The 22,253-nt window shown below is 48.3% G+C and overlaps 1 protein-coding gene across 1 annotated transcript in view; it reads right to left on the bottom strand.

The window, feature by feature from the left end:
* Positions 1-22,253, bottom strand: part of LRRC75A (leucine rich repeat containing 75A) — a 167,861-nt gene that overhangs the window by 74,952 nt on the left and 70,656 nt on the right. The window lies entirely within an intron of this gene.

The following is a 22,253-nucleotide window of genomic DNA, read 5'->3' on the forward strand; positions in this document are numbered from 1 at the left end:
TGTCTATAGGCTTTCATGAGCAGCTGCATCACGTCTCAAAGAGAGACCAGGCCTTGCCTTAGGCTTCAGGGAGGAGCAGGGGCCCTGCAATACTGCGTTGAGTTTTGGGCGCCTCAATACCTTCAACGTGTCAATGAACTGAAAGGAATTCAGGGGAAGAGAAATAAAAGTGTTTAAGGGTTTGGAGCAACTAATGGCAAAAGATTAGTCACCCTGCATAGGAATAGCTCAGATCTGTGGTAGCTTGGAGGAGAAGAGAGGACCCTCCACACACATTTGAAGGTTGTAAACACCAAGCCAGAAGAAGAATCATTTGGGGTGCCACCAGGGGCTATATCCAGTTTGTTAGACTGTAGAACAAGATCCTAAACCAGAGTTCCTACCTGTTTCCATTCTACAATCCAATCTGGAGCTCCTTCCCCACTTTGCCCTACGAGAAGGGCAGTGTGTCCTGACACCTGTCCAAGACCCCAGGTTGAGAGCCCTTGCCCTGAGAAAAGCAGCAGAAGCTCCAACACAAAGATATTTTTAAATGGACAGCACAAAACACTGGGGAGCATACAGTGGTGAAGGAAACAAGCTTGCAATGGCAGAGGAACAGACTAGATGATGTAATAGGTCTTATTCATCTCCATTTGCTATGAGTCTGCAAATAATACGCAGCCCTGATGGGTTTAATACAAGATGTGCGAAGAGCCCAAGAGAAGCTGTTAAAAGCAACTGAACGATTTTAAGCAGGTGCTTAAATTAAAAATAGGAAATGTGGAACGGTGAATCATCACAGCAAGTGGCAGGAAGTCTGTTAGAAACCTGTCTGAAACATGGATTCCTAGATTATCAGGGCAAAAGTAACGTCTGGGATCATGTAGCATGACCCCCTGTGTAACACAGGCCATGAAGCTTCCCTGAATTAATTTAGAAAAGAATCTAATCTTGACTTTAAAATGTCCAGTGATAGAGAGTCTACCTCCTCCCTTGGGAAAGGGTTCCCGTGGAGAACTACCCTCACAGTTACAAATTCGCACCTTTCATAGAATCACAGAATATCAGGGCTGGGTTTTTTTGGTCAAGCCGGGGCTTTTTTCCAGGCTGTATTCGTCTAGTGTCACCTTCCAGCCATTGGCTCTTGTTAGACCTTTGTCTGCTAGACTGAAAACCTCCCTCTTATGAAACTTCTATTCCAGACTGTGATCAAGTCACCCCTTCACTTTCTCTCTAGTCCTTTACATGCTCCTGTGCTTCTCGCCTCCAAACATCGCTGTCATGCAGTGGTGGGAAACGTAGAGCCAGCAGAAGGGTGTCTGCATGCAGACGAAGCTCCATGGGAGATTTAAGAACCTGGCTTACAGAGAACACAGTGTCTGGTCAGTTACTGCCTACTGCTTCTGGGATTCAGACAGGCTCTGTGGTAGCTCATATATTCATACTGAATAATAATAATCTTACTTTGCTTTGATACAGATGCTTTCATTTAAGGCTCTCAATGCCTTTTATGCACATTGACTAATTAATCCGTACTGCCCTTCTGTTCCTGCTAACCCTGTTTTGCGGAAGGGCAAACACCGAGTCCTGGTCTACACTTAAAATTGAGAGCTGTGTCACTCCTGGGGCCTGCAGCTATGCTGACCTAACCCCTGGTGTAGACCTGGCTGGGTCAAGGGAAGAATGCATCTAACCGCCTAGCTTCCACTGCTCCGGGAGGTGGATGAACTACAATGATGGGAAAAAACCCTTATGACACTGTAGGAAGCATCTATACTGTGGCACTACAGCGCTGCAGCTGGGGCCACGTTGGTGCTCATAGTGCAGACACGGCTTAAGAGACAAAGTAAATTACCCATGGTCTCGTAGCAAGCAGTGGCAGAGTCTGGAACAGAACTCCGGGGCCCAACCATCCAGTCAGTTGCACACACCCACGCATACGCATGCACGGGGAATAGCATGCATGCAGGAGACAGACTGTGTGGGTTCCCAGGAGTTTCTGGCTCTCATTTCTCATTAAGCCAAGTACTCGACCAGTCTCCAGCTGATTAGCTATTGCCTTCCACTGCCTGTCTTTTCCCCTTTAAAGCTGCCACGTGAAATGTCAAAGATTAAACATCCCCATCACAAAAACAATAACCAAGGATTGCAGCAAAGAAGCAAGCATGCTATGGTCGCGGTTCTTCGCCTGCACAGCTGTCAGATGCCAAACAGCCTGTTGTCTTTCTGCTGAGGTCTGAACTTCTTTGTGCCATTGTCATGTGTGTGCATACAAAGCAGTTCTGTTGGTGCACGGAGCATGTGGCTCTTGGCCATGCAATCCCAGCCTCCAGCTGAATGCCTGGCTCTGCTGGGAAACCTTGCAAATAACTTTGGCTGGGAGGCAAGTTTAGGGAGCGAAGAGAGAGGCACGACAAAAGCAGTAGAGCCAGAGGTGGGTGGGAGAGCAGGAGGATTTCTGGCTCTGCAGCCAGCACGCGGAGACAAACGCTCTCTCACTGCAGCGGGAGGGGTGGAGGGATCCTCCAGTGTCGCCCCAGGCAAAGGCCTAAAAGAAAGGGCAGGGGAGGGGAACTGCACCACCGGGTGGGACTGGGAGGCAAGTTTGAGGGTTTGGGCCACCCCACTGTAGGGATGGGGCTGGTGAGGAGGAGGAGTCGGATCCCCTCCAATTATTTGGAGACAGCTGTGGGGGGAGAAGGGGGCTTCACGGCAGCACCGGGGGTGTCACTCAACTCTCCACGGGCAGTTCCCCAGCACCTCCGGGACAAGGCCCAAGCTGCATTTATCCACAGAGCAGGTACAGCACGGACAGCAGTTTCCCCTTCTAAGCCCTTTGCCAATGGCTCTCTACCCTGACCTGGAAGGCTATCCCCTAGGGGCAGAGCAGGCAATGCAACCGGTACGCCCCTTCAATCCCCAACCTCCCTTGCAAGAGTGCCACCAAGGGTGCCCATTTGTGCCAACGGTGGCAGCAGCTTGCATCACATGGGCACCAGTCCCACAGGGATCGGGGTTGGCAGAGGCAGATCACGTAAGCCACTGAGGAGCGATCAGTGGACAACGACCCCAAATTAGTTTGGGATTTTAACTGTTCTCCAGGATATGACAGAGCCCAGTGTAAAATGAGAAGTGGACAGTGAATTATGGGATGGATGGACAAGGGACAGTCCTGCCAGAAGTGAAAGTACGCCGGTACGGGCCAGTACAGTGTACTGGCAAGAGTCGGTGCACCGGACCGAACCGGCTTCCCCAGGCCGGCGATTTAAAGGGCCTAGAGCTCCCGGCAGCGGCCGGAGGCCCAGGCCCTTTAAATTACCACCAGAGCCCCACTGCCAGCAGGGGCGGCCAAGAGCCCCAGAGCTCCATCGGCGATTTAAAGGGCCCATGACTCCGCTGCAGTAGTGGTGGCCGGGTGCCCCGGGCCCTTGACATCACCTCCGGAGCCCCAGGCCACCACCACTACTCCAGGGGCTCCAGCTGCCCTTTAAATCTCCAGCAGAGCCCCCCTGCCAGAGCCCCAGGGTAGTGGCGGCAGCCAGGAGCCCCCAGGGCACCCTCGGTGATTTAAAGGGTCCAGGGCTCCGCTGCGGTAGTGGCAGCTGAAGCTCCGGGTCCTTTAAATTGCCCCCGAGCCCCAGGGCTTCCAGCCACCTCTGCAGCTGGTAGCTCCGGTGGTGATTTCAAGGGCCCAGGGCTCCCAGCCACCACTATCACAGCCAGAGCCCCCAATTTAAAGGGCCTGGATTTAAAGGCCCACCTCTTCTGGTTGGGACCCCGCCCCCTTCTCAGGACTCTGATGTATGGTAAGTCCTTTAAGTTACTTTCACCCTGAGTCCTGCGCGGAGAGACAGGGAGTCCCCACTCTGTGCTATGCTGGAAATCTCTAGGGCCAGCGACTGCAAGTGGCTAATGCCAGCCTGTGTTCTTGGTATGGGAGAGTGACTTGTGCATCCAGCCCCACTCTACAGGGTGCAACTTCTGCACCAAGGCAGGGGAGGGAGAGAAACTTCTGCTTAGAGTTCTCTGGTATGAACAATGAGAAGTCCGAGCAAAATAAGAAAGCATACGACTGCCGTGGCCGCTGCAGGCAAACGCCTTCCCAATTGCAGCGTGTCCAGAAAGCTAATCTAACTGTAAATCATTTGAAATCAATGAGAGCCTGTTTGGTATTGAGGCTTTACCGTGAGACGGCCTGTGACAGGATACAGACGGCCCAATAAAGAGAGACTCAATTGGAAATCCCGAATAACAGTCCCTGAAGAGCCGAAAGACACAGCAGAGAGAACTTCTTCTGCACTTCCCAGCAGGCTCAGGACCTGGGCGCAGATTGTACATGTCCCACACGGGAAAATAAAAACCTGCCTGTTTTTTGTGTTAACTGTGCCTCAAACCTCTAGTGTTAAAAGAGACATTGTGGGCTGCGTCCCTACACTACACAGACTCAGTTCCAGCAAGCAAGTCAGTCCCAGGCTTGGCAACACAACCGTTCTGGATCCATTATCATCTATAAAAAATAGAAGTGGCTCTTCCCAAGTGGGCCACAGATGCAAAGAGCTGGGAGCAAACGAGCCTGAAACAAACTGTGCGCAGCATGGCAGAACCATAAATATTTCACCTCCCTGATGATGCACCGGGGTCTGAGAACTGCCTGCTCCCCCATGCCCTGCCCGGCCCACAGCAAGGAGACTTGGTGGGAAGTGGCTGGTGGCCAGCGGCCTCTCATCCCCACCCTGGCAGCAGACATCTACAGGTGATGGGACCCACACTCCTTTCAACAGGCCCACTCTCCCCTCAGCGGGACGAAGAGGCCGGGGGCATGGCCCCAGCGATTCAGTCTTCTCGTCCTGCCAGGATCATTAGGGGAGACCCTCCTCCCCAACAGCAATCTGTGATGGGTTGTGGCAGGGGCCATGCTCACCTCCTCTGGAGGCCTGCCTGACCTGATCCCTCTCTGCCTTTGATAGTCTCAAATGGTCCATGCTGCCTTCTCCTGCAAGAGAACAGCCTCATTTCTGAGCCTCATCTTGAATTCGGACTCATTTTAGGTGAGCAGCGTGTCGCTGATTTACACCATGCTCAATACAAGGCACAATGAACTCAACCTCTGGCATCATTAACCAGGCCATGCGCCACATGGAACAGTCCATCCACTGCCAACTGCCTCCCCTGGGTAGGAGAGTTATGCCAACAGATGCATTCTAATGAACTCTCAACATTCAGTCATCAGCTATGAAATGTAGGACCAAGAAATTGTGTGCACATTTAAGAGGAGAGAGACATCCCGAATACACAGCCCTAGAAACTCCGATTATCCTAGGCTTTGATGGCCATTGCTGTTTATTCACATTGATTGTTCTGTGTTTTGATGCTCATCGGAAGTCGTCAGACGGGAGAGTTCACATCCCAGAGCCTCTCAGGAATCTAAGCACTCCGACATCGCTGTGAACTGAATATGTTATACATGTCATTTGTGGAATGTTTTCTCTACATTCACCCCAGAAATCACCCAAGCAGGAGGGTATAGAGAAAGATATTATAAATGTTCAATTAATCAAGCCACAAAGTGGATTTTGACCAATTATGCAATGGAAATGCTATGAAACAATTACCGTATATACTCGTTCGTTAGCGTGTTTGTTTATAAGCCAACCCCCAAGATGGATAGGTAAAAATGGCAAAAACAGTATGACCCTTTCATAAGCCGACCCTATATTTCAAGGGGTTGGCAAACTTCGGCGCCCGGCCCGTCAGGGTAAGCCGCTGGCAGGTCGGAATGTTTTGTTTACCTGGAGCATCCGCAGGCACGGAGCCCCTCGGCTCCCAGTGGCCGCAGTTTGCCCTTCCCAGCCAATGGGAGCAGTAGGAAGTGGTGCAGGCCGAGGGACATGCTGGCTGCCACTTCCCGCAGCTCCCATTGGATGGGAACAGCGAACCGCAGCCACTGGGAGTTGAGGGGCTCCATGCCCGTGAACACTCCAGGTAAACAAAACGACAATGTATTAGATATTCAATAATTCAATAGAACTTAAAATCCTCAGATTTTGGTGTAGACCTGTTGCTAAGCCGACCCGCACTCTTAAGGCATAACAAACATCAATCAAGAGCTGATTTAATTCAGCAGAGACAGATAGCTACTGCTATCTGTATGAACTGATAGAGGGAAGGGATGGAATCAGTAGTATCGTCTGCATCCCATCCCTCATCTGAGATAGCAGGCAATGATGAATACTTTCAACAGTTCGGGTGGAAACTCGAAGTATCTTTGTAATAACAGTCAGCTGTAAGAGAAGGTTCATGTCAGAGATGAGTTGGAAGCAGTTTCAGAATGACTTGACAACCGAACTTTAAAAGGTGGCTAGCAGCCACATCTGTTGATTTAAGGTTAGTGATTAGGGACCCATTTCTGGTACTTAAGTATATGCTTAAGCGCAGAACTATTCAGGAAAGTACTTACGCACAAGCTAAAGTTAAGCACATGCCTAAGTACTTTCTTCAACACCGATAGTTTCCTAAATCGGGATCTACAATACATCAGAAGACCGAGAGAGAGGACTTCGCGGGAGTTACATTTCTTTCTACCAGCTCTCAGGATAGGGCCCCATAACACCTAGTTGCTAGACACTCCAGAGCTCCTTTTAATCAGCAACAGATGAACACTAGGAAGGATAGTGTTTTGAATGAGCACCCAAGAACGTGGAGAACCTCTTATTGCACTGGAGAATCTCAAAGCACTGTGCAATCCTTCATTAGTTAAACCTCAAAACATCTCTGGAAGATAGGGCAGGAATCTACTCCCTCTAAATATTCCCCACCCACTCTGCCAACTTCAGCTTTCCTCATTCAGGACCCTGCAGATCTAAAAATGAGAGGAAAATGCCACAAATTTTTTACACCTACAAAACCTAAGGCCTCCCCAAGTGATTTATCATTGGGTCTGTGGGTTGTTTGTTCCCTTCTGACTAAAGCAAAAGAAAGTAGTTTGTCATCAAATAAAATGGGAAGTGAGAAACCAATGAAAAGTGCTTTATCCAGAATATAAATCACTCAGCCGCTTGTGGCGACATTTCTTCTAATAGCTAAATGCACAGCGAGTTTTCTGAGCAATGTCTTTAACGCGTCAGTGCTCTGTCTGCACTGGCGTCAGAACAAAATTTGAATGAAAAACTGAACAGAGCACAAAACAGGGATCCCATTATCATCCCAGAACCCACATGGTTCATATACGTTGCAAGTGCTTAGAACTCTGACTCCATCAGTCCATGAAGACTGACCCGCCCGCGTATGGTACTCGGGGCTCTTCTGCAGAGTCTCTCAAATGATTAGGAATTGTGCACCCAGTTACTAAGACACTTAAAATGCAGAGGGGCCCAATCTACTAAACTTGATGGGTGTTCAGTATCCAGTTTTGTGATCACCCGTTACAGACACGAGGCCACGTGATAAAGTTTGGATTCAGATCTGAACTCCCCTAGTCTTTGGGGACGGCTCACATGCTGGGTTCATTCAAGGGACAACCTCTGCAAAACCAGTGACCTCATTGGACTGCCATTGTCCCAGATTAACTGGGTTTTAAGCATCTCCAGAAACTCGGCCATTTTCTTCCACATCTCACTGAAACCATTTGGCTAGCACTCTCGATGAACAACAGTTACAACTTCCTGCATAAAGCACCCTTCCCCTACAGCCAGGCACTCAGACAGCTACACAAACAAGTCGAGCAGAATAAAACAAAACATCATGAAAAAGCCAATAAAGCACTATAAAAATCAAAGTGAATCTAACATCTACGATGCAAAACAAAAGTTTCCCCTTTGGGATTAATATTTGTATTCGTAGGCTCAGGATTGATAGACCAGCTAGCTAGGACCCTGTATTCCTGCTCGAACAACTGTCTCCTTCTCCTCCAATTAACTCTGAATTTGTTTTGTTCCCTTCCACGCTGCCAATGCATAAAGGAACCGAACTAGGGAGAGAGGGTGACGCACGCAGAGAAAGCTGTTGACTGGGCTTGAGATTTTGTTCTTGTTGAGACGCTGCTCTGCTTTGTATGCTGGATAACAAGCTACTGCTGTGGAGTTTTGCACACAGTCCAACAAATTGTCACCTCTCCAGTGATCTACCAGACCCCCCGGCTCAGAAAAATATACATCCAGTCTCCAAAAGGCAGATACAAAAATAGATTCATAGATTCATTGATTCTAGGGTCAGAAGGGACCAATGTGATCATCTAGTCCGACTCCCTGCACAAAGCAGGCCACAGAACCCTACCCATCCACTTCTATAACAAACCCCTAAGCTATGCCTGAGTTATTGAAGTTTTCAAATTGCGATCTGAAGACCTCAAGCTGCAGAGAATCCACCAGCAAGTGACCCATGCCCCATGCTGCAGGGGAAGGCGAAAAACCTCCAGGGCCTCTGCCAATCTGCCCTGGAGGAAAATTCCTTCCCGACCCCAAATATGGCGATCAGCTAAACCCTGAGCATGTGGGCAAGACTCACCAGCCAGCACTCAGGAAAGAATTCTCTGCAGTAACTCAGCGTGAAGATTCAGTAAATCCAGCATTACATCCAGTAAATCCAGCAATAACAACGTGAAGATTCAGTAAATCCAGCATTCAGTCTTTTCGTCATAAAGAGAAGTTTGGTGACTGTGGCTCCTGCTAGGCCATTTGATATGATAGCCTCAGTGGTCCCTATTGGCGGCATCTGTATTCAGATTTGGACTTGCATCTCAAAACCAGCTGGTAAAAATGGTGTTATGGCTCTCAGGAAAGCCCTGGCCATACTGCATTGCATGCAGAATCCATGTTGACTGGTGTCTACAGACTCTCATTCCACACAAGTGGCCAGAGTTTCAGAAGAGCTCCGCTCTCATTTAAGCATCGAGAAAAGGGCCAAGGGTGAAATCCTGGCACAACTGAAGCCAATGGGAACGCTCCTGCTGATTTCAACAGGGCTGTGATTTCACCCTAGATTTTCAGAAGTGCTCAGCACTCAACAGCAACCGTTCTGAAAGGGGAAGGAGGTAGTAGAAGCCCCATCAGCTGGCCAGGGCAAAACGCTGGAAACGCCATGGAAGAATTCTGAGCTGGCAAAGGGCCTGAGAAGCTCTTCTACCTCTGAGCCTACAATTTTGCCCAATTCAAACGCTGTACAATGGGCCAGCATGTGGCTATTTTTCTCTCTAATTAGATGTTTATATGGCCTTTATTGTCACAGCATCTGTGCGCCTCTGAAGTGCTTATCCTCACAAACGTCTCTGAGGTTGGGAAGTATTATTCCCGATTTCCCAGGGGCACAATGGATGCGCAGAGAGATTTAGGGGTTGTCTGGTGTGCACTAGCTACTCTGCACTAGCTCCCCATGTAGAGAAGTCCTGGGGGTGCTGCAATTAGGAGAGCACGTGTAAGCAGACAACGTAGCGCTGATGAAGCTAGCTTACTAAAAACAGCTGTGTAACCAGGCTTGCTCAGGTTCGTCCCCTGAATACATAGGTAGGGTCCCAGGTGGGATTGTACCCCGGTGGCTAGTCCACCTCTCCACAGTGACACTGCTATTTTTAGCAAGTTAAGCTAGCTTGAATAGGCCTCCCGATGCTGCCATTACGCCTCCCAGCTTCAGTGCAGACAGACCCTCCGGGACTCACCCCAAGTCAGACAGGAAGTCTGTGGCACTGCTGAAAACTGAATCCACAGAGCCTGAGGCCAAATCCAGCATCTCAACTGCCAGGCCAGCCATCCTCCCTTTTTGCAATGGCCATCAAGGAAAATTGAATGTGACCTGGTATGAACGAACTTCGGATGCTGTGCGTGGGAGTCTGCAGCATACGGTAGCGAGATCCATAGCGAGTAGTTTGTTGCAGTCAGTGTTCATTTCGTTCATTTCATTCAGGCAAAGCTTTAATGATGAAACAGCCACTTGGGTAATGGATTCAGTCTTTAGCACTATCAGGGAGTTCAGGGTACTGACTCAGACAGACTGGGGTCTCTGTCTCTGAAACCTCCTGCTGTTCTTTGTTGGAAAGAAAATGGAAAGGTTAAACACTGCACAAAGGTGGCAGCTGTGTCATAATATTATGCTGAAAATTATCACCAATATTCTCCTGAAAGCTGCAATTACGAGGTGTGGAGGTGGGGGAGAAAAATGACTCACAAGGGGAATGTGACAGAACAGCAGAGAAGGACAGAAAGACAAGGTAGTTCTAATGCAAATGTACCGGAGTGGGGAGGGGTGGAGAATCAGTAGGAGCAGCCTAATTCTCTGTGATCAGAGTAAAGAAAAACTCCTACAAAGTGTAGTCCAGTTTCTCGAGCTCTGCTCTTGGGAGAAGTGATTTATGTGAACGGCAAAAGCAAGCAAGTGTCCAGCCCAGGACACTGGATCCAAAGCTCCTCACGCTCTGCTGGATGACTGGATCGAAACGTCATGTTCTGGCCCGTTTCTTGTAAACTGTTTAGTGGGGAGAAGTCCCAGCAGGAGGGCTGAGAAAGACTCCATTCATGAATGCAGGTAAAGCAATTTGAGGTACTAAGATGGAAGATGCGAGGGCAGGGCACGGGCTTGGCCCGATTGTGCTTCGTTCAAGGCAGGCTTGAGTACCGGGTGCAAGTTGGAGGGAGGAGCAAAGTGAGAAGATCCCTGTTTTAGCAGAACTGGCTCCCAAGCCCCCACAGGAAAGCACAAGAAAGCAATCACAGCCCAGGTTCAAGCCACTGCAGGCCTCTGGCTTTCCCCTCTCATTCAACCCCATTCAGGGAGGGGACAGGCTAGGGTCATTCAGATGGGTTCAGATCACAGCTATCTGTGATTTCTTTAAAGGAATAGATTTTTAACTGCAGGGCGGCTGAAACTTCAGACTGTCCCTTGATATTTGGGGCTTTTAGCACATAGATTTACCATTACATTCCTACCCCACCCCCCAAAAACCAACAGTGATTGCTTACAACGAGAGACCCCAGCTTTTAAATCACCCATTAGATTGCAAATGAAATTGAATGTTGGTAGGAAAACATAATTCCAACTGTCCATATAAAATGCTGGGGTCTAAATCAGCTGTTACCACTCTAGAAAGATCTTGGCATCATTGTGGAGAGTTCTCTGAAAAACAGCCACTCAATTTGCAGCGGCAGTCAAAAGGTGAACAGAATGTTGGGACTCATTAAGAAAGAGAGATAATAAAACAGAAAATATCATATTGCCTCTGTATAAATCCATAGTACACCCACATCTTGAATACTGTGTGCAGGTGTGGTTGCTCCATCTCAAAAAAAAAGATACATTGGAATTGGAAAAGGTTCAGAAAAGGGCAACATAATGATTAGGGGTATGGATCGGCTGCCCTGTGAGGAAAGATTAATAAGACTGGGACTTTTCAGCTTGGAAAAGAGACGACTAAGGGAGGATAGGATAGAGATCTATAAAATCATGACTGGTGAGGGGAAAGTAAATAAGTTAGTGTTATTTACTCCTTCTCATAACACAGGAACCAAGTGTCACCAAAGGAAATGAACAGGCAGCAGATTTAAAAGGAAGTATTTCTTCATACAAGGCACAGCCAGTCTGTGGAACTGGTTCTTAAATTATTGCTCTGAAGAACAGGCAGCCACTGCAGGATGGCAGCAGCTCTGTAATTCTTTAGCAGCAAGCTTTAATCACAATGCCTGATTGCCTCTTTCACATCTGGAGCTCAAAGCACTATGCAGCCAGGGGAGCTAAGTGACTTGCCCAAAAATCACACACTGAATCAATGGCTGAGCTGGAGGAGTCTAGGAAAACAGAACCATGTTCACTAATGTGGCTTTAAACGGGATTTTGCAATTAATGTAGGTGTAAACCCACGGGTCGGTGTGTATGACGTGTCTCTTGCTGGGCCCAATCCAGAGAGGATATAGGTCCATTGCAGGCTCCAGCTACAGAATCATTCAAGCTGTAGAGTCTCAGATTTGTAACACTGTTGCCAGCTACAACAGTGTCATTTTCAGGTGACATTGTAAAAAAGAAGTAGACAGCATTATCTCCTGTAAATGTAAACAAACTTGCTTGTCTTAGTGATTGGCTGAACAAGAAGTAGGACTGAGAAGACTTGTAGGCTCTAAAGTTTCACGTTGTTTGTTTTTGAGTGCAGTTATCTAACAAACAAACAAAATCTACATTTAGAAGTTGCACTTTCAAGATAAAGAGACTGCACTACAGTACTTGTATGAGGTGAATTGAAAAATATTTTTATCATTTTTATAGTGCAAATATTTGTTATAAAAATAATATAAAGTGAGCAGTGTACACTTGGTACTCTGAGTTGTAAATTGAAATCAAATATTTGAAAATGTAGAAAAACATCCAAAATATTTAATAAATTTCAATTGGTATTCTGTTAACAGTGCAATTAAAGCTGTGATTAATCAACAGCCCTAGTTAAAACATTTGAGCTTGCCTGTGGCTATGAGAACTTTCTTCACCTTAGACAAACTCCTGAGCCCAGTTGTAGGCTCGAGAAGCAGGGCTGCATGCTGGGCAGATGCACAGGAGAGATCAGGAGAAAAGAACCTCATCCCAGGCTGTGGAGCAGCTCCATGGAAACTAATTCACTCCAATCCTCCCCAGCACAAATCTCAGACCCTTGGCAGAGCATGCAGCACTGCGCACCTCCAGATACCTACAACCTGCTCCATGCCAACCCTTTGCATGCTGTTGCAGGGCTCTAAGCCATACAGGGAATACAGAATAGCTCAATCGGTGTGATATTTTCATCTCCCATTGGCATAATTTTTTTTTTTTGCATGGGATTTTAAATACTTGTTAGAACAAGAAGACACAAAACGTGCAGGCTGCCATGTGGCCTTTGCACACAGAATGCCCAAGCACATTACAGGTTAGGGGTTTGTTATAGAAGTGGATGGGTAGGGTTCTGTGGCCTGCTTTGTGCAGGGGGTCGGACTAGATGATCACATTGGTCCCTTCTGACCCTAGAATCTATGAATCTATGAATCTATTACGGAACATCTGGATAATCTAATTCCCTGGCCCAGGAGCACTGGAGTTTTTCACTTGTGGCTCTCCAAGAACCATCTGACCTGAGCATTCCCCTTGGACTGAGCAGAGTCGTACGGGGCAAGCTGACTTGATCTGACTTATCCTACACTTCAGTTAGATGGCAGCTAGGGGTGTAACTAATCTCAGTTTTATCCAAATACTCAAACTGTTTGTGCATATGGGCTCTGCCCTCTGTGCTGCCACAAGCAATTTTCAGAGACAAATGAGACAAAACAGGTCCCTGACCCACAGAGCTTCCAGTCTAAATATACGACAAGAGGTGGATCCAGACAGACAGAGGAGCAACCAGGAAATCAGATGACGACCCTGCTCGGCAGTGCTCTCAGAATACCGACTGCTGTCAGGCTCCTTGCAGGAATCATGGAAAAGGAGGGCTCTCACGAGAGGCAGCCTCCAGGGCCTGACCGCCTGTGGTTATTACAGATGTCCTGGACACAGTCCAACCTGGGGAATGATATTTTGCTGATCTACATTCCCCTGCAGAAATGCTCCTTCACTTCACTTCATAAACGCTAGTGTGTAGCATTACTGGGGCATGACAGCTGCTGGGCTGCACCCCAGAAGGGGCGCCACGCACGGACTGAGATCCCTTTATTCTTCAGCACTTGTCACTTAGACCCCTTGAGGCTGGTTAAGAGCCGGGCTGTCGCTGACCCCAGCACAGACGGCTGGGGGAGGAGGAGAGGCAAGGAGCCTTCCCCACAATAGGTGGACCAGCGAGCACTGCAAGCAGCCTGTGAGGCAAATCAGCCCAAAGAGAGGGGCAGGGGAGGTAGTGAGAGGTCATACCCCTGCCCTCCCCACCCACGGCGCTGTCTAGGTGCGCCATCCAAAGGGACGCGCGTGCACTAATATGCTTGGGGTGCTTCCAGAGCCGGAATTCCTCCCCTGGGGTGGGGCCAGCTCCACACTGCCCCAGCTGGACGGTAGGTAAATGCCCTGCATAGCTGTTATGCCCGTGCTGCTCAGAGCCTATTCTCCTCTCGAGTCATCACTGACTGCACTTATCGGCCTGCAGCAAGCAGAGAGGTCAGCTGAGAAATCCTACAGTCAAACACAGACTTGAGCAGAGAGCAAAAGCAACAGGAAATTGGGCTGCTCCCCCCCTTCCCCGTAAACACACACAGTCTTAAGTGTTCCAAAATCGTGGTGCAAATAGACAAATCTGTAACTACAGCACCATCGAAACCTCGACAATGCAAAGAGCATGAGGCCATTTTATGCCGGTCCGAGTGCAGTGTTAGATGTGATGTGTTTTGGTGGGAGATACGTTAAGGCTAGTTGGAACGGGGGCAGTCAGCACTCCCAGCAATACATCATACTGGGATCATATCTGTGACTGAAGCCACTGCGATTTCACATCACAAGCGCTCCACTTGAAACCTGAAATTCCAGACCCTGCTCACAGAATGAGGCATGTGGCACGACCTGTACTTAGAGCCTACGCCATAAAATTCAGGATCCAGGTTGGACTGTCCCCAAAGTTCAGGATGTCTGGGGATCTGGACTTTGGTTTGAGACCACCTGTGCTTTTTCCTCTTTCTCAGATTACATCCAGGTGTCATGCAGGGTCACTGCCCTCAGGAACCCTGCTCTGTCAGACTCCCACTGCACCCTCCCTGCTGCTGTGATTCCTCCTTGAAAATGAACTGGAGGCCCCACCAGGACCAGCCAAGTTGGTCCTGTGCTGATCGGCCCAGGATGCCAGCCTCCAGTGAGTCACTTGTTACATTTTCAAACGAGCCCCTTGGTGCTTTCTCCTCTGCTGCCCCTCACGCTTGGGGGGAGCTCCCTGTAAACATCCACACAACCTCATTGTCCTCTTTCAAAACTTTACCGTGAGGCCTACAGAACCTTGACCAATTAGGCTGCTGGTGTGCCGAGAGCCCTGCCTGCCCCAGCAGCCAATACTGTCTTACTGATGATACCTTGTACTCTCCCATTTTATATGCATCCATCTGTTGTCTTGTCTCATCCTTTGATTGGAAGCTCTTTGGAGCTGGAAGCATCTTTGTTCTGTATTTGTACAGCACCTGGTGCAGTGGGATCCTGGCCCCTGACCAGGGCTATGGTGATATAAACAAACAAACAAACGTGACGCCTCCGCTGGCAGACCAATGGATAGCATCCTAGGAAGCTGGTGTCTCTAAAGCCCAAACTAATTGCTAAAACTTTAGCTCCCGACCCAAATGAACTGGTGGAATCATGCACAACAATGGGGGTGAGTGAGGTTTTTAAAGATAAAACTGTAATGCTATTCTTTATTTCTTGCTTTCAAAGGTAGAGTTGCTGAGCAGATGGACAGCAAAATGAAGAAAAGGGTCCCCCTGAAGGAGAAACAGCTGTTTTACATAGAGACTTTGTATGGTTTATGCATAGTTTGTACATGAGGCAGCCAAGTGAACTCTTCCAAAACTAGAACTATGTAGCAGGCAGGCATGCACAAGTCCGACATTCACCCACGCCTCTCTGGACTGAATGGCCATAGCTGCTAAGTACGGCTACGTACGACTACTCCCAAATGAAAGGAACTTTCATAACCTGATTCACTTACTGCTATTTGTTTATTTCACTCAGTTTGGAGGGTGAAAGCAGGTGGGTCCATATCATTTTCTCTCTCTCTCTGGTTTTTCTCCCCCTTTCAGGTCTCACACGCAACTGCAACTAGAGCTGGGTGAATGGCACAAAAAAACAAAAGTTAAAAAATATTCAGGAGGCGCTTGGATTCGCTTTCCCCTAAACGTTCATGCAAGCAAGTTTTGGTTGTGACAATACAGGAAGAGAGAGTGAGCATATGTCTTGAATACTCATGCAAAAATGCCTTCACGCAAGCACCTGCAACACACGTCCATGCAGCCACCATGAAATCTCTCTACATCAGTCATCAGATCAGAGAAGTAAAACATCACCACGTAGGTGACCAATCACATGGCATAAGTGACGACTCAAAGACAACAGACTCAGCAATCTGTTCTCCAAGTGATCCACAGGCTGAAGTATGCTGGAATAAATATTCGTGAAATCGCAGAGAATACAGGACACATTTGTAAGACTAAGTCTGTGGATAATTTGCAGACAGCAAAATGGGTTCAACTTGCCAAATCAATTACTCACGTGGCCTTAGAAATCCTAACCCTAGCTCCAAGTGCCCTACCCACAGGAACCCTAACCCTAGCTCTAAGTGCCCTACCCTTAGGAACCCTAATACTAGGACGAGAAACCCTACCCATAGGAACCCTAACCCTAGCTCCAAGTGCCATAACCTTAGGAACCCTAACACTAGGGCGGGGCACCCTACGCATAGGAACCCTTACCCTAGCACTAAGTGCCCTACCCTTAGGAACCCTAACACTAGGGTGGGAAGCCCTACCCATAGGAACCCTCACCCTAGCTCCAAGTGCCCTACCCTTAGCAACCCTAACCCTAGCTCCAAGTGCCCTACCCATAGGAACCCAAACCCTAGATCCAAGTGTCCTACCCATAGGAAACCTAACTTTAGGGTGGGGCGCCCTACCCATAGTAACCCTAACCCTAGCTCCAAGTGCCCTACCCATAGGAACCCTAGCCCTAGGGCGGGAAGCCCTACCCATAAGAAACCAAATCCTAGTTCCAAGTACACTACTCTTACGAACCCTAACACTAGCTCCAAGTATCGTACCCACAGGAACCCTAACCCTAGCTCCAAGTGCCTACCCATAGGAACCCTAACCCTAGCTCAAAGTGCCCTACCTTTAGGAACCCTAACCCTAGGGTGGAGGGCCCTACCCACAGGAACCCTAACCCTAGCTCCAAGTGCCCACCCATAGGAACCCTAACCCTAGGGTGGGAAACCCTACGCATAGGAACCCTAAAACTAGCTCCAAGTGCCCTATCTTTTGGAACCCTAATCCTAGGGCATGGTGCCTTACCCATAGGAACCCTAACCCTAGCTCCAAGTCCCCTACCCTTAGGAACGCTAACCATAGAGCAGGAAGGCCTACGCATAGGAACCCTAACCCTAGCTCCAAGTGCCCTACCCTGAGGAACTTTAGCCCTAGATCCAAGTGCCCTACCCATAGGAACCCTAACCCTGGCTCCAAGTGCCCTACCCATAGGAACCCTAACCCTAGCTCCAAGTGCCCTACCCATAGGAACCCTAACCCTAGGCTGGGCATCCCTACCCATAGGAACCTAAACCCTAGTTCCAAGTGCCCTACCCTTAGGAACCCTAACCCTAGGGTGGGAAGCCCTACCCATAGGAACCCAATAACAAAAATGTGCCTGAGTCGTGCCCTCTCCCGTTATGAGACGTCAAACATCACGAGGTGGACTGGCTGGAAACTTTGGTTTGTGCTAGCAAGCAGCCGGCTCTGGATGGTGGCTATAGACTCTCTGTGGGTGGGGAAAGATGGCAGCAGCCACAGTTCAGAGACGAATGCAACGAAGGTCAGGAAAGAGGCAAAGCGTGAAGAAGCTGACTCAGGATCAGCAAGGGGGGCGGGTCACAGAGCCCAGGCTCCAGCCTGAGCCCGAAAGTCAGCACTGCAATTGTACAACCCTGCAGCCTGACCCGAGTCAGCTGACCTGGGCCAGCCGCGGGTGTTTTATTGCAGTACAGACACACCCTAAAGGGCAACGTTGGCACAGGAACAAATGGGCATAAACTGGTCGTGAACAAATTCAGACTGGATATTAGAAGATGGTTTCTAACCGTCAGAGGGATGAGGTTCCGGGGCAGCCTCCCAATAGGACTTGTGCAGTCAAACAAACAACGTAATTAGTTACAACTCGGAGAACTGGCCATATGTGTGAGTGAGACTGTATGATAGGACAGCTTGTGATGGTAGGGGGCAGGGCTCAGCAGTCCTGGGGCTCACTTCCAGTTTGTGTCTCATGTTCCTAAAAGCTCATGCTTCAGGGTTTCAGCCAGCCACTTGCAGTGGTCAGGAAGGGATTTACAACCCCCAGTGTATTCTGGGATTTCGGGAGGGAGTTAATCTCTCCCTGTTATGTGAGATGGGACGCCGGACAAGTCTGTCTGATCACCATAGGTGCGGTCGGGAAGGAATTTTCCCCCAGGCCAGATAGGCAGCGACATGGGGGCTTTTCACCTTCCTCTGCACATGGTGAGTCACTTGGCAGGATTATCTGGGTGTATCATTTCACTGCCTTTGCAGGAGCCTTGGGCACTGGCGTCCCACCATCCCTCCTCTGCCCATTGCACGGAACAGGCTAGTCTCCTGAAGGCTGTGATACTTTGGTCTAATTTCAGTCACTGGGTTTTGGGACGTGGGGGGCGTGTGTTTAGTGGCCCGTGATACACAGGAGGTCAGACAATGTTCTGTTGGTCCCTTCTGGCCTTAAGCTGTACTACTAGACTGCTATATGCTGTTCAAAGTGGATTTGTGTGGTCAGCTGACACACAGAGCCTACGCAGCCCAGCTGGCACCAAGAGGCCATGAGCTGGTGCCTACATTCAACGTGGCAAGAATTAAAAACAAAAATGACTGAAATTTCAGAGGCTCCTCTTCTAATGGAGAGAGACCGGCTATATCCTCCACTTGTAACTCTTGGGTCAGATGCCCATAATGCAGTACAGTCACTGAATCCCACTGCATATAAAGAATTATGCCCAGGACACCAATGGTGGAGCACAGACAGACCACAAGCAAGGACAAAGTGCAGATTCTCAGCAGCACAAGCCCGTGGATCGGCAGTTTCCCCCCACCAAATCCTTGAAGACTTCTCCTCAGACACACACACTATGAACTGTCTGCAGCCAAGAAAGCTCCAACCCTGCGGTCTCCCTCAGACTTGCCCTCTTGAAACCTCTGCCTCTCTTCCAACAGCCACAGCTACGTAGCTAAGAGGGTAGGTGAGACTGTCATTCAGAAGTCCAGAACCAAAGCTACTGTAAAATAAGCTGGCAGAGTGTTTGGGGAATAGGACATGAGGCGGGGTAGGTATTAAAATAATGACTCCAACTTTATTTGCATTTGGTTCAAAATATATTCATATCTCATACACACTGGAATAATTCAGTAAATGCCTAAATGTTTTAACGACGTGTTCCTTAAATCCTTTCCTGTAAAAGTGTTTTCAAAGCTTCTCCAAACCCAATAATCTCAAGATACCCCTTAACCTACATTTCAGATCCACGCAACTGGCACGAATCACTCGTTTCTCCCTCCGGCTAGCTGAATCACACACGGGGTTGAGTACATTGTGCTGTCATTCATATTGGGTCCATACATTGTGTAAAATAGGTTGCAATTAATTTTTAAAGAGACGTGATAAAGAATTCATGCTGGAATCCCACAGGGGCCTGACCCAAATTAGAACAATTAGCCATTGGCCTAGGTAAGAGGAAGTGGCATGGAGATCTTCGAGACTATCTGACAGGTTCTTAACTTAGTCTCATATGAAGTCCGGCTGAGTCACAAGTTTCTGCCTCTCAGGCCTTCACTGGGTCTCTTAAGATCACCCTTTGGGTGGAGAAGTTACAGATGCAGCATTGCTAACCCCAAGCATTCAAAAAGTATGAGTCATCCTCCCCCACACCCATCATGCTATTGACTTTAAAAAGCATGTGATTTAAAAAACAAAACAAAACTCTTGGGTCTTCTGTTTTCATTGCTTTCCGGATTCAGGCTTCCAAGCTTTTCTCCACAACCAGGAGGGATGGAGACTTTTACTTAAAAAAAGAAGAAAAGGAAGCTGAGATTCTCATATAACTACACGAATTCAGGAGTTGGGGCTTTAAAAAAAAGCACCAGATATTGCAAGACACATGATGAAAGTGTATCACTGCAGCTGTTCAGTGATGTAATAAAAGCTAACACTGCAGACTCCGAATAGAGCAATAGGAGTTCAGACACCGGAGTGACCTGAAGTTGTATTTGTCCCCAGGAGCTCAGACACCAAGGTGATGGGCGTGATTAAGAGCCAGAACCGGATTACATTCCAGCCTTCATTCAGTTGTATCCAGAAAAACAGATGGGCCCGCCTGCATCATGAACCATAATGGGACTAAGCAATAAAAGTGGACAAAAATTTACGTACAAACTTGTCGCCAAAAAATGCATACTTGGGTCAACCAACGCAATTCGTGAATTTGGCTTGATTCTGGCAAATTGTTTCAGTTAAAAAAGAAAAAATTCAGAAGTGTCAAAAGATCTCGTTTTCACCTTTCCGAAAGGGAACGTTTTGATTTTGCGTTTTGGAGATTGCCTCATTTTTATTTTATAAGGAATATTTAAAAACAATTCAACATTTCGTTCAACCCAAAACTCAATTTTTCCAACTTTTTCATTTTGCCAAAAAGTTTGAAAATTTTCCTTTCAGGTCAACGTTTAAACAATATTTTCCCCTCCACCTCTTGGGTTCGGTGACCTAACTGAGAAATTGGGTATTTGCACAGGTCTGTTAAGCCCTCTGGGCATAATCCAATGTCCTCTGAAGTCAATGGCAGTCTTTCTATTAGGCTTTGGATTAGGTCCCTTACGGCAGTGGTTCTCCGCAGGGGTATGCACACCCCTGGGGGTACACAGAGGTCTTCCGGGAGGTACAACAACGTATCTAGATAGCTCCCTAGTTAAACAACAAGCTACAGAAAAAGCACCAGTGAAATCAGTACAAACAAACATTTCATGACAATGACTTGTTTATACTTCTGCATCTGCCTTATGGTGTTAATATTTGCGGTCCCAGGCTCTATTTGGCCAGCATACAAGAAAATCGGTTTGAAGGTCAATGAAGTATAAACTGGAAAGTGAAGTCAGATTGTACGGTGTTCCCATGGCTCAGTCAGACTCAAAATGTACAAAGAAATGGCCCTGAAGAGTCAAAGAAATGTTGTCTTATTGCAAGGCACACAGTACGAGTGGAGATCATTACAGCCCACAAGCCTGTGTGATTCTGTTGTCAGCAAGGAGACCATTGTTCTTTGCTAATAAAAAGCTCAGTCCAATCTGAGACCTCTTCAGGCCAAATCTTCAGTTTTCCACCCAGATCAATGAAAGATCCTGTTTTAAAAAGCAAACAGTTTCATACCCATGTATCGCCTAGAGAAACGGATAGATTGCATTCTAATTCTTCCTGTCAGCTTCTCTGTCTAGTGCAACTAGCAAGGATTTTCCCACCTGCCCTTTGATAGGACTATTAAACAAAAACACAGATGAAAAAAAGAAAAATGTCTTATTCACAGAACAGAAGACTGGGTTAATTAGTAAAATAAAATGCATAGCTAATACAGTGATAGGCACCATAGAAAACCCTAAGAGAAAGATCATTACAAATATTTTCTGACATGCATCAGATCAGTTGTTGCAAATTAGCATAAAGCAAATGAAAACGTGTCCAATGGCACATGCACACAAACAGATAAATGCCTAAAGAGGTGGACTCTGTAACTCAAAGTCTTTAAAACATGATCTGAGGACATCAGTAACTCAGCCAGAAGTTAGGAGTCTGTTACAGGAGTGGGTGGATGGGTGAGGTTCTGTGGCCTGCAACGTGCAGGAGGTCACATTTGATCGGGGGTAGGAAAACTATGGCCCGTGGGCCGGATCTGGCCCAAGAGCCATTTTAAGTTGGCCCACGAGCTCCCGCTGGGGAGCAGGGTCTGGGGCTTGCCCTGCTCCGGCGCTCCAGCTGGGGAGCAGGATCGGGGGCCAAACCACGCAGCTCCCGGAAGTCACGGCATGGCCCCGCTCCAGCTCCTACACACTCCAATGGCCCCCTCCAGTGCTCTAATGGGAGCTGCAGGGGCGGTGCCTGTGGATGAGGCAGCATGCAGAGCCACATGGCCACACCTCCGCGGAGGAGCTGGAGAAGGGACAGGCTGCTGCTTCTGGGAGCCACTTGAGGTAAGTGCTGCTGGGAGCCTGCATCCCATAGTCTCTCCCCAACTCCCTGCCCCAGCCCTGATCCCCCTCCTGCCCTCCAAACCCCTGGATCCCAGTCTGGAATACCCTCCTGCACCTCAAACCCCTCATCCCCAGCCCCACACCAGAGCCTGCACCCTCCGACCCCCTGCACTCCACTCCCTTGCCCCATCCCAGAGCCCCCTCCCACACTCTGAACTCCTCATTTCTGGCCCCATCCCACAGCCCGCACCCCCAACCAGAGCCCTCACTCCCTCCCACACTCCAACCCCAATTTCATGAGCATTCATGGCCCACTGTACAATTTCTGTTCCCAGATGTGGCCCTTATGCCAAACATTTGCCCACCCCTGCA

This window comes from Gopherus evgoodei, chromosome 17 (assembly GCF_007399415.2).
Source record: "Gopherus evgoodei ecotype Sinaloan lineage chromosome 17, rGopEvg1_v1.p, whole genome shotgun sequence".
NCBI lineage: Eukaryota > Metazoa > Chordata > Testudines > Testudinidae > Gopherus > Gopherus evgoodei.